The sequence below is a fragment of the Nomascus leucogenys genome, chromosome 18 (assembly GCF_006542625.1).
Source record: "Nomascus leucogenys isolate Asia chromosome 18, Asia_NLE_v1, whole genome shotgun sequence".
Classification (NCBI taxonomy): Eukaryota; Metazoa; Chordata; class Mammalia; order Primates; family Hylobatidae; genus Nomascus; species Nomascus leucogenys.
In genome coordinates this window covers 81,132,462-81,146,141 of record NC_044398.1, presented here as the reverse complement: position 1 = coordinate 81,146,141, position 13,680 = coordinate 81,132,462, and the positions used below count along the sequence as shown (strand labels likewise).

The window sequence follows — 13,680 nt, the reverse complement described above, 5'->3', positions numbered from 1 at the left end:
GTTGAACTAGTTTACAGTCCCACCAACGGTGTAAAAGTGTTCCTATTTCTCCACATCCTCTCCAGCACCTGTTGTTTCCTGACTTTTTAATGATTGCCATTCTAACTGGTGTGAGATGATATTTCATTGTGGTTTTGATTTGCATTTCTCTGATGGCCAGTGATGAGAAATATTTTTTCATGTGTCTGTCGGCTGCATAAATGTCTCCTTTTGAGAAGTGTCTGTTCATGTCCTTCGCCCACTTTTTGATGGGGTTGTTTTTTTTTCTTGTAAATTTGTTTAAGTTCTTTGTAGATTCTGAATTTTAGCCCTTTGTCAGATGGGAAGATTGTAAAAATTTTCTCCCATTCTGTAGGTTGCCTATTCACTCTGATGGTAGTTTCTTTTGCTGTGCAGAAGCTCTTTAGTTTAATGAGATCCCATTTGTCAATTTTGGCTTTTGTTGCCATTGCTTTTGGTGTTTTAGTCATGAAGTCCTCGCCCATGCCTATGTCCTGAATGGTATTGCCGAGGTTTTCTTCTAGGGTTTTTATGGTTTTAGGTCTAACATGTAAGTCTTTAATCCATCTTGAATTAATTTTTGTATAAGGTGTAAGGTAGGGACCCAGTTTCAGCTTTCTACATATGGCTAGCCAGTTTTCCCAGCACCATTTATTAAATAGGGAATCCTTTCCCCATTTCTTGTTTTTGTCAGATGGTTGTAGAGATCAGATGGTTGTAGATCTGTGGTATTATTTCTGAGGGCTCTATTCTGTTCCATTGGTCTATATCTCTGTTTTGGTACCAGTACCATGCTGTTTTGGTTACTGTAGCCTTGCATTATAGTTTGAAGTCAGGTAGCATGATGCCTCCAGCTTTGTTCTTTTGGCTTAGGATTGTCTTGGCAATGTGGGCTTTTTTCTGGTTCCATATGAACTTTAAAGTAGTTTTTTCCAATTCTGTGAAGAAAGTCATTGGTAGCTTGATGGGGATAGCATTGAATCTATAAATTACCTTGGGTAGTATGGCCATTTTCATGATATTGATTCTTCCTATACATGAGCATGGAATGTTATTCCATTTGTTTGTGTCTTCTTTTATTTCGTTGAGCAGTGGTTTGTAGTTCTCCTTGAAGAGGTCCTTCACGTCCCTTGTAAGTTGGATTCCTAGGTATTTTATTCTCTTTGAAGCAATTGTGAATGGGAGTTCACTCATGATTTGGCTCTCTGTTTGTCTGTGATTGGTGTATAAAAATGCTTGTGATTTTTGGCCAGGCGCGGTGGTGCACGCCTGTAATCCCAGCACTTTGGGAGGCCGAGGCGGGTGGATCACGAGGTCAGGAGATCGAGACCATCCTGGTTAACATGGTGAAACCCCGTCTCTACTAAAAATACAAAAAAAAAAAAATTAGCCGGGCAAGGTGGTGGGCGCCTGTAGTCCCAGCTACTTGGGAGGCTGAGGCAGGAGAATGGCGTGAACCCCAGGGGGCGGAGCCTGCAGTGAGCCAAGATCGCGCCACTGCACTCTAGCCTGGGCGACAGCGAGACTCCGTCTCAAAAAAAAAAAAAAAAAAAAAAAAGCTTGTGATTTTTGTACATTGACTTTGTATCCTGAGACTTTGCTGAAGTTGCTTATCAGCTTAAGGAGATTTTGGGCTGAGATAATGGGATTTTCTAGATATACAATCATGTCATCTGCAAACAGGGACAATTTGACTTCTTGTTTTCCTAATTGAATACCCTTTATTTCTTTCTCCTGCCTGATTGCCCTGGCCAGAACTTCCAACACTATGTTGAATAGGAGTGGTGAGAGAGGGCATCCCTCTCTTGTGCCAGTTTTCAAAGGGAATACTTCCAGTTTTTGCCCATTCAGTATGATATTGGCTGTGGGTTTGTCATAAATAGTTCTTATTATTTTGAGATATGTCCCATCAATACCTAATTTATTGAGAGCTTTTAGCATGAAGGGCTGTTGAATTTTGTCAAAGGTTTTTTTCTGCATCTGTTCAGATAATCATGTGGTTTTTGTCTTTGGTTCTGTTTATATGCTGGATTACATTTATTGATTTGCATATGTTGAACCAGCCTTGCACCCCAGGTATGCAGCCAACTTGATCATATTGGATAAGCTTTTTGTTGTGCTGCTGGATTCGGTTTTCCAGTATTTTATTGAGGATTTTTGCATCAATGTTCGTCAGGGATATTGGCCTAAAATTCTCTTTTTTTGTTGTGTCTCTGCCAGGCTTTGGTATCAGGATGATGTTGGCCTCATAAAATGAATTAGGGAGGATTCCCTCTTTCTCTATTGATTGGAATAGTTTCAGAATGAATGGTACCAGCTCCTCTTTGTACCCCTGGTAGAATTTGGCTGTGAATCCATCTGGTCCTGGACTTTTTTTGATTGGTAGGCTATTAATTATTGCCTCAATTTCAAAACCTGTTATTGGTCTACTCAGGGATTCAACTTCTTCCTGGTTTAGTCTTTGGAGGGTGTATGTGTTGAGGAATTTATCTGTTTCTTCTAGATTTTCTAGTTTATTTGCATAGAGGTGTTTATAGTATTCTCTGATGGTAGTTTGTATTTCTGTGGGATGGGTGGTGATATCCCCTTTATCATTTTTATTGCACCTATTTGATTCTCTTATCTTTTCTTCTTTATTAGTCTTGCTAGCGGTCTATCAATTTTGTTGATCTTTTCAAAAAACCAGCTCCTGGATTCATTGATTTTTTGAAGGGTTTTTTGTGTCTCTATCTCCTTCAGTTCTGCTCTGATCTTAGTTATTTCTTGCCTTCTGATAGCTTTTGTATGTGTTTGCTCTTGCTTCTCTAGTCCTTTTCATGGTGATGTTAGGGTGTCAATTTTAGATCTTTCCTGCTTTCTCTTGTGGGCATTTAGTGTTATAAATTTCCGTCTACACACTGCTTTGAATGTGTCCCAGAGATTCTGGTATGTTGTGTCTTTGTTCTCATTGGTTTCAAAGAACATCTTTATTTCTGCCTCATTTCTTTATGTACCCAGTAGTCATTCAGGAGCAGGTTGTTCAGTTTCCATGTAGTTGGGTGGTTTTGAGTGAGTTTCTTAATCGTGAGTTCTAGTTTGATTGCACTGTGGTCTGAGAGACAGTTTGTTATAATTTCTGTTCTTTTACATTTGCTGAGGAGTGCTTTACTTCCAACTATGTTGTCAATTTTGGAATAAGTGTGATGTGGTGCTGAGAAGAATGTATATTCTGTTGGTTTGGGGTGGAGAGTTCTGCAGATGTCTATTAGGTCCACTTGGTAAAGAACTGAATGTATATTCTGTTGATTTGGGGTGGAGAGTTCTGCAGATGTCTATTAGGTCTGCTTGGTGCAGAGCTGAATTCAATTCCTGGATATCCTTGTTAACTTTCTGTCTCGTTAATCTGTCTAATGTTGACAGTGGAGTGTTAAAGTCTCCCATTATTATTGTGTGGGGGTCTAAGTCTCTTTGTAGGTGTCCAAGGACTTGCTTTATGAATCTGAGTGCTCCTATATTGGGTGCATATATATTTAGGACAGTTAGCTCTTCTTGTTGAATTGGATTCATTATGTAATGGCCTTCTTTCTTTGTCTCTTTTGATCGTTGTTGGTTTAAAGTCTATTTTATCAGAGACAGGATTGCAACCCCTGCTTTTTTTGTTTTCCATTTGCTTGGTAGATATTCCTCCATCCCTTTATTTTGAGCCTATGTGTGTCTCTGCACGTGAGATGGGTCTCCTGAATACAGCACACTGATGGGTCTTGACTCTTTATCCAATTTGCCAGTCTGTGTCTTTTAATTGGAGTATTTAGTGCATTTACATTTAAGGTTAATATTGTTATGTGTGAATTTGATCCTGTCATTATGATGTTAGCTGGTTATTTTGCTCGATAGTTGATGCAGTTTCTTCCTAGCCTCGATGGTCTTTACAATTTGGCATGTTTTTGCAGTGGCTGGTACCGGTTGTTCCTTTCCATGTTTAGTGCTTCCTTCAGGAGCTCTTGTAAGGCAGGCCTGGTGGTGACAAAATCCCTCAGCATTTGTTTGTCTGTAAAGGATTTTATTTCTCCTTCACTTATGAAGCTTAGTTTGGCTGGATATGAAATATTGGGTTGAAAATTCTTTTCTTTAAGAATGTTGAATATTGGCTCCCACTCTCTTCTGACTTGTAGAGTTACTGCCGAGAGATCCACTGTTAGTCTGTTGGGCTTCCCTTTGTGGGTAGCCCGACCTTTCTCTCTGGCTGCCCTTAACATTTTTTTCATTCATTTGAACTTTGGTGAATCTGACAATTATGTGTCTTGGAGTTGCTCTTCTCAGGGAGTATCTTTGTGGCATTCTCTGTATTTCCTGAATTTGAATGTTGGCCTGCCTCGCTAGGTTAGGGAAGTTCTCCTGGATAATATCCTGAAGAGTGTTTTCCAACTTGGTTCTGTTCTCCCTGTCACTTTCAGGTACACCAGTCAGACGTAGATTTGGTCTTTTCACATAGTCCCATAATTCTTGGACGCTTTGTTGATTTCTTTTTATTCTTTTTTCTCTAAACTTCTCTTCTCACTTCATTTCATTCATTTGATCTTCAATCACTGATGTCCTTTCTTCCAGTTGATCAAATCAGCTACTGAAGTTTGTGCATTCGTCACATAGTTCTCGTGCCATGGTTTTCAGCTCCATCAGGTCATTTAAGGACTTCTCTACACTGTTTATTGTAGTTAGCCATTCTTCTAATCTTTTTTCAAGGTTTTTAGCTTCTTTGTGATGGGTTAGAACATGCTCCTTTAGCTTGGAGAAGTTTATTATTGCCAATCGTCTGAAGCCTTCTCTCACCTTGTCAAAGTCATTCTCTGTCCAACTTTGTTCCGTTGCTGGCGAGGAGCTGCATTCCTTTGGAGGAGAAGAGGCACTCTGATTTTTAGAATTTTCAGCTTTTCTGCTCTGGTTTCTCCCCATCTTTGTGGTTTTATCTACCTTTTGTCTTTGATGATGGTGATGTACAGATGGGGTTTTGGTGTGGATGTCCTTTCTGTTTGCTAGTTTTCCTTCTAACAGTCAGGATCCTCACCTGCAGGTCTGTTGGAGTTTGCTGGAGGTCCACTCCAGACCCTGTTTGCCTGGGTATCACCAGTGGAGGCTGCAGAACAGCAAATATTGCAGAACAGCAGATGTTGCTGCCTGATCCTTCCTCTGGAAGCTTCGTCTCAGAGGGGCACCCGGCTGTATGAGGTGTCAGTCACCCCCTACTGGGAGGTGTCTCCCAGTTAGGCTACTTGGGGGTCAGGGGCCCACTTGAGGAGGCAGTCTGTCCATTCTCAGATCTCAAACTCTGTGCTGGGAGAACCACTACTCTCTTCAAAGCTGTCAGACAGGGATGTTTAAGTCTGCGGAAGTTTCTGCTGCCTTTTGTTCAGCTATGCCCTGCTCCCAGAGGGGGAGTCTACAGAGACAGGCAGGCCTCCTTGAGCTGTTGTGGGCTCCACCCAGTTCGAGCTTCCAGGCCACTTTGTTTACCTACTCAAGCCTCAGCAATGGTGGATGCCCCTCCCCCAGCCTTGGTGCCATCTTGCAGTTTGATCTCAGACTGCTGTGCTAGCAGTGAGCGAGGCTCTGTGGGTGTAGGACCCTCCAAGCCAGGCACGGGATATAATCTCATGGTGTGCCATTTGCTAAGGCTGTTGGAAAAGTGCAGTATTAGGGTGGGAGTGTTCTGATTTTCCAGGTACTGTTGGTCACGGCTTCCCTTTGATAGGAAAGGGAATTCTGGGACCCCTTGCACTTCCTGGGTGTGGCGATGCCCCGCCCTGCCCCATGTGCTGCACCCACTATCTGACAAGCCCCAGTGAGATGAACCCAGTACCTCAGTTGGAAATGCAGAAAACACCCGTCTTCTGTGTTGCTCATGCTGGGAGCTGCAGACTGGAGCTGTTCCCATTCAGCCATCTTGGAACCTCCCCACCGGGAGTGCTCATCTTTATAGAGACATGTCACAGTCAGACTTCAGAGACTTCTCTCTGATTGGAGGTTGCTTTACCTATGTCACAATCACCTAGCAATAGCACTGATTTGTTGTTAAGGGCAAATCTTGTTCTTGACCAACTTAAAGCTTTCCTAAGAAGGAGGATTGAGGCTGATTTCAGGGCAGAAAAGAGGAGTGCTCATTCTTTCAACTTTGTTTCTTAGCAATTTGCAAGCATAATATACAATATCCTCAGAATTGCAAAATCCCATCAAACTGGGAGGGTTAGTGAAAGGGAAGGAAAGTTGCCATAGGCCTTTTCTCAGGGCCACTGTGTTCATAAAAGCATTCATAAATTCATTTTTTGAGCAAATGAATAATTAAATAAGCCACTAAAGTCTCAAAATGATTATTTTATAAAAAAAAGTATGGCTAATCTGGTTTAAGAATTGTGACCATTAGTTTAAAAATGCTTAAGTTATTGTCTAGACTCACACTCCGCAGGAGTGAGTATGTACAACTGAAGAATAAAACAAAAACTCCCCTATTTTATTGTTAAAATTGTGACATGTGGACTGTATTTTTTAACCTTTTATAGTGACATATCATTCTTGCAAATTTCACAGATTTCATTGCATGGCCTGCCTTTACTTGATATTGTAGTTCTTTTTGTTTTGTTTTGTTTTGTTTTTTTGCAGAGACAAGTGAACATTTATTTTTATGCCTTTCTTCCTATGCGTATTTCAAGTCTTTTTCAAAACAAAGCCCCAGGACTCTCCAGATTCAGTTATGTCCTTGGACTTGGTCGACTGCTGCAGGAGTTTTAGGGAGCCTTGTACAAATGCTAGAGTGACTCATTTACCAACATTAAACCCTAGGATAGATGCAACAAAGCAGGACTCCTTCCACCATGGAATGTGCTGATTTCAGACGACGCAGCACCCAATGTAGAAAATGCTAGAATTTTTCCTTGGAACTGGACTGTGATGAGTGAGAGGTGCTTGCCATGAACATAAGCTACTGTCTTTTCTTTTCTTTTTTTGAGATGGAGTTTCGCTGGTTGCCCAGGCTGGAGTGCAATGGTGTGATCTCGGCTCACTGCAACTTCTGCCTCCTAGGTTCAAGTGATTCTCCAGCCTCAGCCTCAGCCTCCTGAGTAGCTGGGATTACAGGCACATGCCACCATGCCCAGCTAATTTTTGTATTTTTAGTAGAGACGGCATTTCTCCATGTTGGTCAGGCTGGTCTTGAACTCCCAACCTCAGGTGATCCACCTGCCTCAGCCTCCCAAAGTGTTGGGATTACAAACATGAGCCACCACGCCCGGCCAGCTAATGTCTTTTCTTTGACCCTTCCTTTCCAGTTTTTGAAGATAAAGCAGGAAATAATCTTCTCCGAAGATACTTGATAAAAATTCCCAAAACAGCAAAACACATGCTTCCTCTTCATTGATAAAAATTTACCGCAGTTTGGCACCTGGGTCTGGTTCAGCTGGCAGATGAGCTGATTGATGCGTTCACCCCGATAGCCAGGTGTGCCCATCTCCTTGAGGAAGCCCGCTCTATTTTTGGTAGCATGACGGGCCACTGAGAGGTGGAAAGGGCGCAAGAACCACAAGATCTCCTGGAAATGCTTCCCTGGAAAGGCAATTTCATGAACGAGGTCTTCCAAGCAAATGACGTCAAACTTCCCCAGGCGCTCCTCAATCACTGTGTTGTCTGTCAGAGGGATGGTCTTATTCTTGACCTTGGCTTGTCCATGTTTCAAAATGAGTTCTCGAACAGACTTCAGATTTGGAAATCCCCAGGTCACATAAGGTTCCACTATACGCAGCATTTTTAGATTCTGGGGGGTGACTTTTACAAAGACACCACTAAAAATTTTCTTCAGGCAAAGTCTTGCAATGGTTCTCTGCACCAGTAAACTCATGCCATCAATCCTTTCGATGCATACAACAAAGGCCAAGGAATGTTTATATGGCAATTCCAAGGCATGAGGTTTCACTTCTAGTCATCTGAGACATAGCTTGTCACAATTCTGCCACCAGGAATCATGTAGGAATGATTCCAGTCGCTTAAACCTGAGCCCTTTTCCTTTCTTCTGCTCCTTCTTTGCCAAAAGTGCCTGCTTTGCCTGGGTGGCTTGGAGGGCTCGATAGGCCTCCCTGTTTTTCAGGAGATTTTCTGGAACCAAAGGGATTTTCCTTTGCTCTTGCTCCGCGATCTTTCTAATGGTGCAGCTACTGATCATCTACTTGATATTGTAGTTCTGTCATTAACCAAAAGATGTTTGTAGGGTCACTCTTGAACATGTGCTTTTAAAACATATTTCATTTGCTCTCTTAATCAAATTTATCCTTAAGTAAAAGAAAAAGACATACAAGTAACTATAAAAATAATAGGCTTGGGGCCGGGCGCAGTGGCTCACGCTTGTAATCCCAGCACTTTGGGAGGCCGAGGCGGACGGATCACGAGGTCAGGAGATCAAGACCACGGTGAAACCCCGTCTCTACTAAAAATACAAAAAATTAGCCGGGCGTGGTGGCGGGCACCTGTAGTCCCAGCTACTCGGAGGGGCTGAGGCAAGAGAATGGCGTGAACCCGAGAGGCGAAGCTTGCAGTGAGCCCAGATCGCGCCACTGCACTCCAGCCTGGGCGACAGAGCGAGACTCCGTCTCAAAAAAAAAAAAAAAAAATAGGCTTGGTACCATGGTTCACACCTGTAATCTGAGCACCTCAAGAGGCTAAGGGGGGTGGATTGCTTGAGCCCAGGATTTCAAGGCCAGCCTGGGCACATAGCAAAACCACATCTCTACAAAATATATGAAAATTAGTGGAAAGTGGTGATGCACACCTGTAGTCCCAGCTACTTGAAAGGCTGAGAGGGGAGCATCACCTGAGCCTGGGAAGTCAAGGCTGTGGTGAGCTATGATTGTGCCACTGCACTCCAGTCTGGGCGATACAGTGAGACCCTGTTTCAGAAAAAAAACAAAAAACAGTGTATGAGCATTTCAGTTATTCACAATTGCTACAACTCTTAATGCTGTCACTAAATGTCCTTCACTAGGAGCTTCTTCACAGACAAGGTAGACTGTTTTATGTGTAATTTCTGGAATGTTACCTGTAATTTCTCCCCTTTCTCTCCCACTCAAGAAAGTAAATCTGAAATGAGGTAAGAATAATGTTACTATAGGGATACTTTGAACAAGCTCTGAATTCTAAAGACAACAGATGTTGTCTGTAAATAGCCATACCATATTGTAAGTAACACACCTCAGACTGTGTTCATTACACTAAGAGGGAGGCTGCTGCTTCCAGGGATGCTTGGAAGTGATGGATCTTTAGTCAGCTCTTGCTAATTTTGCTTTCAAATTTCTCTCTATATAATTACTTAGTTAGCTTAATTATAGCATAGCCTTATTTGCTACCATTTAGAAGTAACTATCAGGTGGAGAACGTTGATTCCCTCTTCTTCAACATATCCATGTTAAAGAGCTTCCACAAGCCTAATGATCCTGGTCTCTCTTCCTGCATCACTTACTCCTCCCTGGAACAAATGACTTACTGATGGGGAGGTGAAGACCGGACAGCCACACGGGTCTCAGCCCCTTCAGGATTCTCCCTGGGATATGACTGTGGGGAGCTCTGTCACTGGGAAAGGGTCACTATTTGCCAGCTGATCGTGACTGAGTAGGTCCTTCTGCTTAATGATTTGGTGCTATATTAGAAGCTTATTGTTGCTCCACACCTAAAGACTGTTCTCCAAATAGCTTGCCAGTAATAAAGCTGATGTTTTCATCTCCATCTTTCTGGCTCCTTTGACTCTCTCAATTGGTTCTGTGCTTGAGTGAGGAGAAGGAAGGATGCAAAATATTACAGTAGCTAAAAGAAAGCGTTTTTAAAGCCCAAACAATAAGCTGTATGCTAAGAACTGAATGACCAGAAAGTCCAGAAAATGAGGAATACTGGTTCTATAAAAGTTATGGCTAACTTAGGGTTAATTCAAATTTCCTTCTAAAATTCAATCAATTATTCTAAAATATGTATGAATTCACCACTGATAGGCTGTTTTTTTTCTTTTTTTTTTCCTTCTCACTTCCTCCTCCTCCAGACAGACTGGGACAAAGGATAAACACCTTTTTGCATAATGGCCTGCAGGAGATGCCCACAGTATGATTATTCCAGGCAGTGCAGCGAGTCTGTTTACTTTGCATCTATCACACCCTGAAAATGGACAGTGTAAGAACCTCTGTCTTTTCTCCCCTTCCCCTCTGCCTCTATCCCAAGATCCTAGCTTTAAAATGAAGCCTGGTGTCCTTCAGCAGGAGACACAATAGATTGAAAGGACTGATGACTAGTATACCAGAGGTCCTGGGCCTCCAAGCTATTCAAAAGGCAGGCTGGAGTCCAAAGTCAAGAACTGCTTCGTGCATTTTTCCAGGCTCTTGTTTTGTGCTCCATCATATTATGTCTATATAGGACATGGACTGTATTGTATCCTCCTTTCCGTGATTGAGTAGGTAAAGGATTGGAGTTATAGCGGCTTATTCTTTCATTGATGACGCAGGATCTTGTAATGATTCAAGGTCATCAACAAGACTACCCATGATTATCTCACAATAATATAACTGTGGCAGAGGTGACATTAACTCAAAGCAGAAGCATGCACTGACAGGTATGAGTGTACTCTAGGAACATTTTTATAGCCACAGTATTAGTTTTCTATTGCTTTAACAAATCACCACAAATATAGCAGCTTGAAACAACACAGATCTACTGTCTTACAATTCTGGCCTCTCACTGGGCTAAAATCAAGATGTGGTCAGGGTTGCTTTCCTTTCTGGAGGCTCCAGGGGAGAGTCTGCTTTCTTGCCTTTTCCAGCTTCTAGAGGCCACTTGTGTTCTTTAGCTTTTCCTCCGTCTTCCAAGCCAGCAGTGGCAGGTGGAGTCTTTCACACACTGCATCATCCTGACCCTGTCTCTCCTGCCTCCCTCTTTTACTTAGAAGGACACTTGTGATTACATTGGGCCCACCCTGATAATCCAGGATAATCTCCCTATCTTAAGGTCTTTAGTTTAATCACATCTGCAAAGTCCCTTTTGCCATGCAAGGGAACATATTCATAGGTTCCAGGGTTTGAGACATGGATGTCTTTGGGGGGGAGGGATTTATTTTGCCCACCATGGCCACCATCAACAGAATGGGATTGTCATAGCAGATCTGGGTCACTGATGGTAAAGTAGTCAGAGATGAAAAATACTGTCCTTAGTAGGTGACCAGAAATATATTTTAAAAAATACTTTCTATATATATGGGTTTCTTGTCACTTGCTTATTTTTCTTCTAAAAAATAGAGTTGTTTTGGATTTTTACTTTCTGTGCTGTGTCTCTACATTATAGTTCCAAAAATATGTTTAGTAAAACATTTTACCTTTGGAAGGTAGGAGGATGACAGTAGAGGCGAGGTATTTCTTCTTCTTCTTCTTCTTTTTTTTTTTATTTGAGATGGAGTCTTGCTCTGTTGCCCAGGCTGGAGTGCAGTGGTGCAATCTTGGCTCACTGCAACCTCTGCCTCCCGGGTTCAAGCAATTCTCCTGCCTCAGCCTCCCGAGTAGCTGGGATTACAGGCATCTGCCACCATGCCCGGCTAATTTTTGTGTTTTTAGTAGAGACGGGGTTTCACCATGTTGGCCAGGCTGGTCTTGAACTCCTGACCTCAAGTGATCCACCTGCCTCGGCTGCCAAAAGTGCTGGGATTACAGGCAAGATATTTCTTCTTTTCTTTCTTACTTCTCTCCTTCTCACATTCCCTTCTTCATCTCTTCTCTCCTGCTTGCTCTTTTTCACAAGTATTTATCTGATGTCAACCATGTGCCAGGCACTGCATGAGTTACACTGTGCAGATACAGAGATGAAGAGGATATAATTCCCACTCTTAAAGAACTCACAGTTTATTGAGGTAGGAAATAACTGATTATTATAAACAGAGAGATAAAGTCTATGCCAGGCATCCATAGGGTGTAAGCGAGGAGAGAGCGAGAGACGGCGGTTCCTAGATCACTTAGCCTGTCAGGGCAGTCCTCTAAGAGGGGGAGTTACTGTTTTACTTGCATTTTGAAGGACACAGGTGTTATTCAGGCAGATAAGTTTGGTGGTGGGGAGAGGGTGTGTGGGGCATGCAAATAAAGTACTTTCAGGAAACATTTTCCTTTGTGCATACGGATGGGAGACCCACGGTCTGGAAGACGCAATGTGGGGCCTGAGATTGACTGTCCCATCTTGTCTGGCAGTACTCTGGGAGGATGTGGAATCTCCAGAGAGGGGCGCAGGAAGCATGTTTGCCAGGAGATAATCTAGGTTCCAGTTAAGGCAGTGGTTCTTTAGACTGAGTACACCCTGGAAACACCTAGGGATGTTAAACAAACAAAACCAAAACAACAGAACATCCATGCCAAGGCTAGACCCAGGCTAACTAAATCAGATTCTGCAGGGGCCAGGAGAATCACTGAGCTAAGACAGAGCAAAATATTTGAAGGTGCTGGGGAGCTTTTTAATTTTTTTCTCAAACACAGAGGAAACGGTTAAGAGGGAGGGAAAAGAAGAAGGATAGGAGGTGAGCAGATGGGAGGGCGGATGAGTGGAAGAATGGCCTTAGAAGGCGACACATGTTCTCTGATCACGACACTCCCAGCACTGAGACATGAAGAGAAGTAGACTTTGATGTAAACTTGTTTCCATGCATTATAGATTGAAACAATTTGAAAAGTTCCTTCAGCATTTGACAAGAAAGAGATCTAGAAGAACTGAGAAGGGCTGAGGAGGGAGGAGCCAGGCTGGTGTCCTCTTTGCTGGGGAGACCAGTTTAGCTTTTGCCTGTCTTATATTTCTATGTTTGGAAATAAAACAACAAACAATGTTCCAAGCTCCCCTTTCCTGACTTGTTGACAATTTTCTGGCCTAGGTAATTTCTCTTTGACTTCCCCATCTTTCACTGCATTCCTAAGGCTGATGTTCCTGACCTCACCAGTGCAGAGCTCTCCCACACCCAAGTCACTCGTGTCCTGCTTTGGCTAATCTAAAAGCTGGGTCATTGTTCTCAGGTGACGAGAGAGAGAGAGAGAGAGAGAGAGAGAGAAATAACAGTAGCTTTGTGCAGAATAAGAATGTCATAATAAAAGAATTAGCCTTGAGAGTAGGTTGAAGGTTGTCAAATCCTGGATGAGGTTCCTAAGAAGTCTGATGTTCCTTAGTAGAAAACAGAAAATGTACTAGGACAACGGAGGGAAGAAAAATTCTAATTTTGTTTTGAGTTCTCATTCACTTATTGTAGTAAAACATAATGAACTAAAAAGCAATTAAAGCCCCCTGAATCAATACTTTTATCACTGTACGTGGATTTTTCTCTTACTATGGTAAGAGTGTCCTTGTTCAGCACACGGAATTGGCATTGAAGTTGCCCAAGATCACATGCCTGCCAAGTTATGGAGCCAGGAGGTAAACGAGGCATGTCAGACATCTAAGCTGGGGCTCTTAATCACTATACTACACTCCTTCCTATTCGTTGGCCCAAAAGGGAGGATGTTCTAAGAAGGAAGAAAAGAATAAATAAAAACAGTGAGGCATGAAATCACAAGCTACATTCAAGAACAAGGGGAAAATTATTTTGCTAAGAGTAGAGGGATTCATGTGAGAGAGATGGTTCCAAAGGTATGGTGGGCTTGGGCTGGGCGCAGTGGCTCACGCTTGTAA

At 42.6% G+C, this 13,680-nt stretch overlaps 1 pseudogene; it reads right to left on the bottom strand.

Annotated features, from left to right (window-relative positions):
- Positions 1-6,675: 6,675 nt before the first annotated feature.
- Positions 6,676-8,182, bottom strand: LOC100586158 (annotated as a pseudogene).
- Between the last annotated feature and the right edge of the window lie 5,498 nt (positions 8,183-13,680).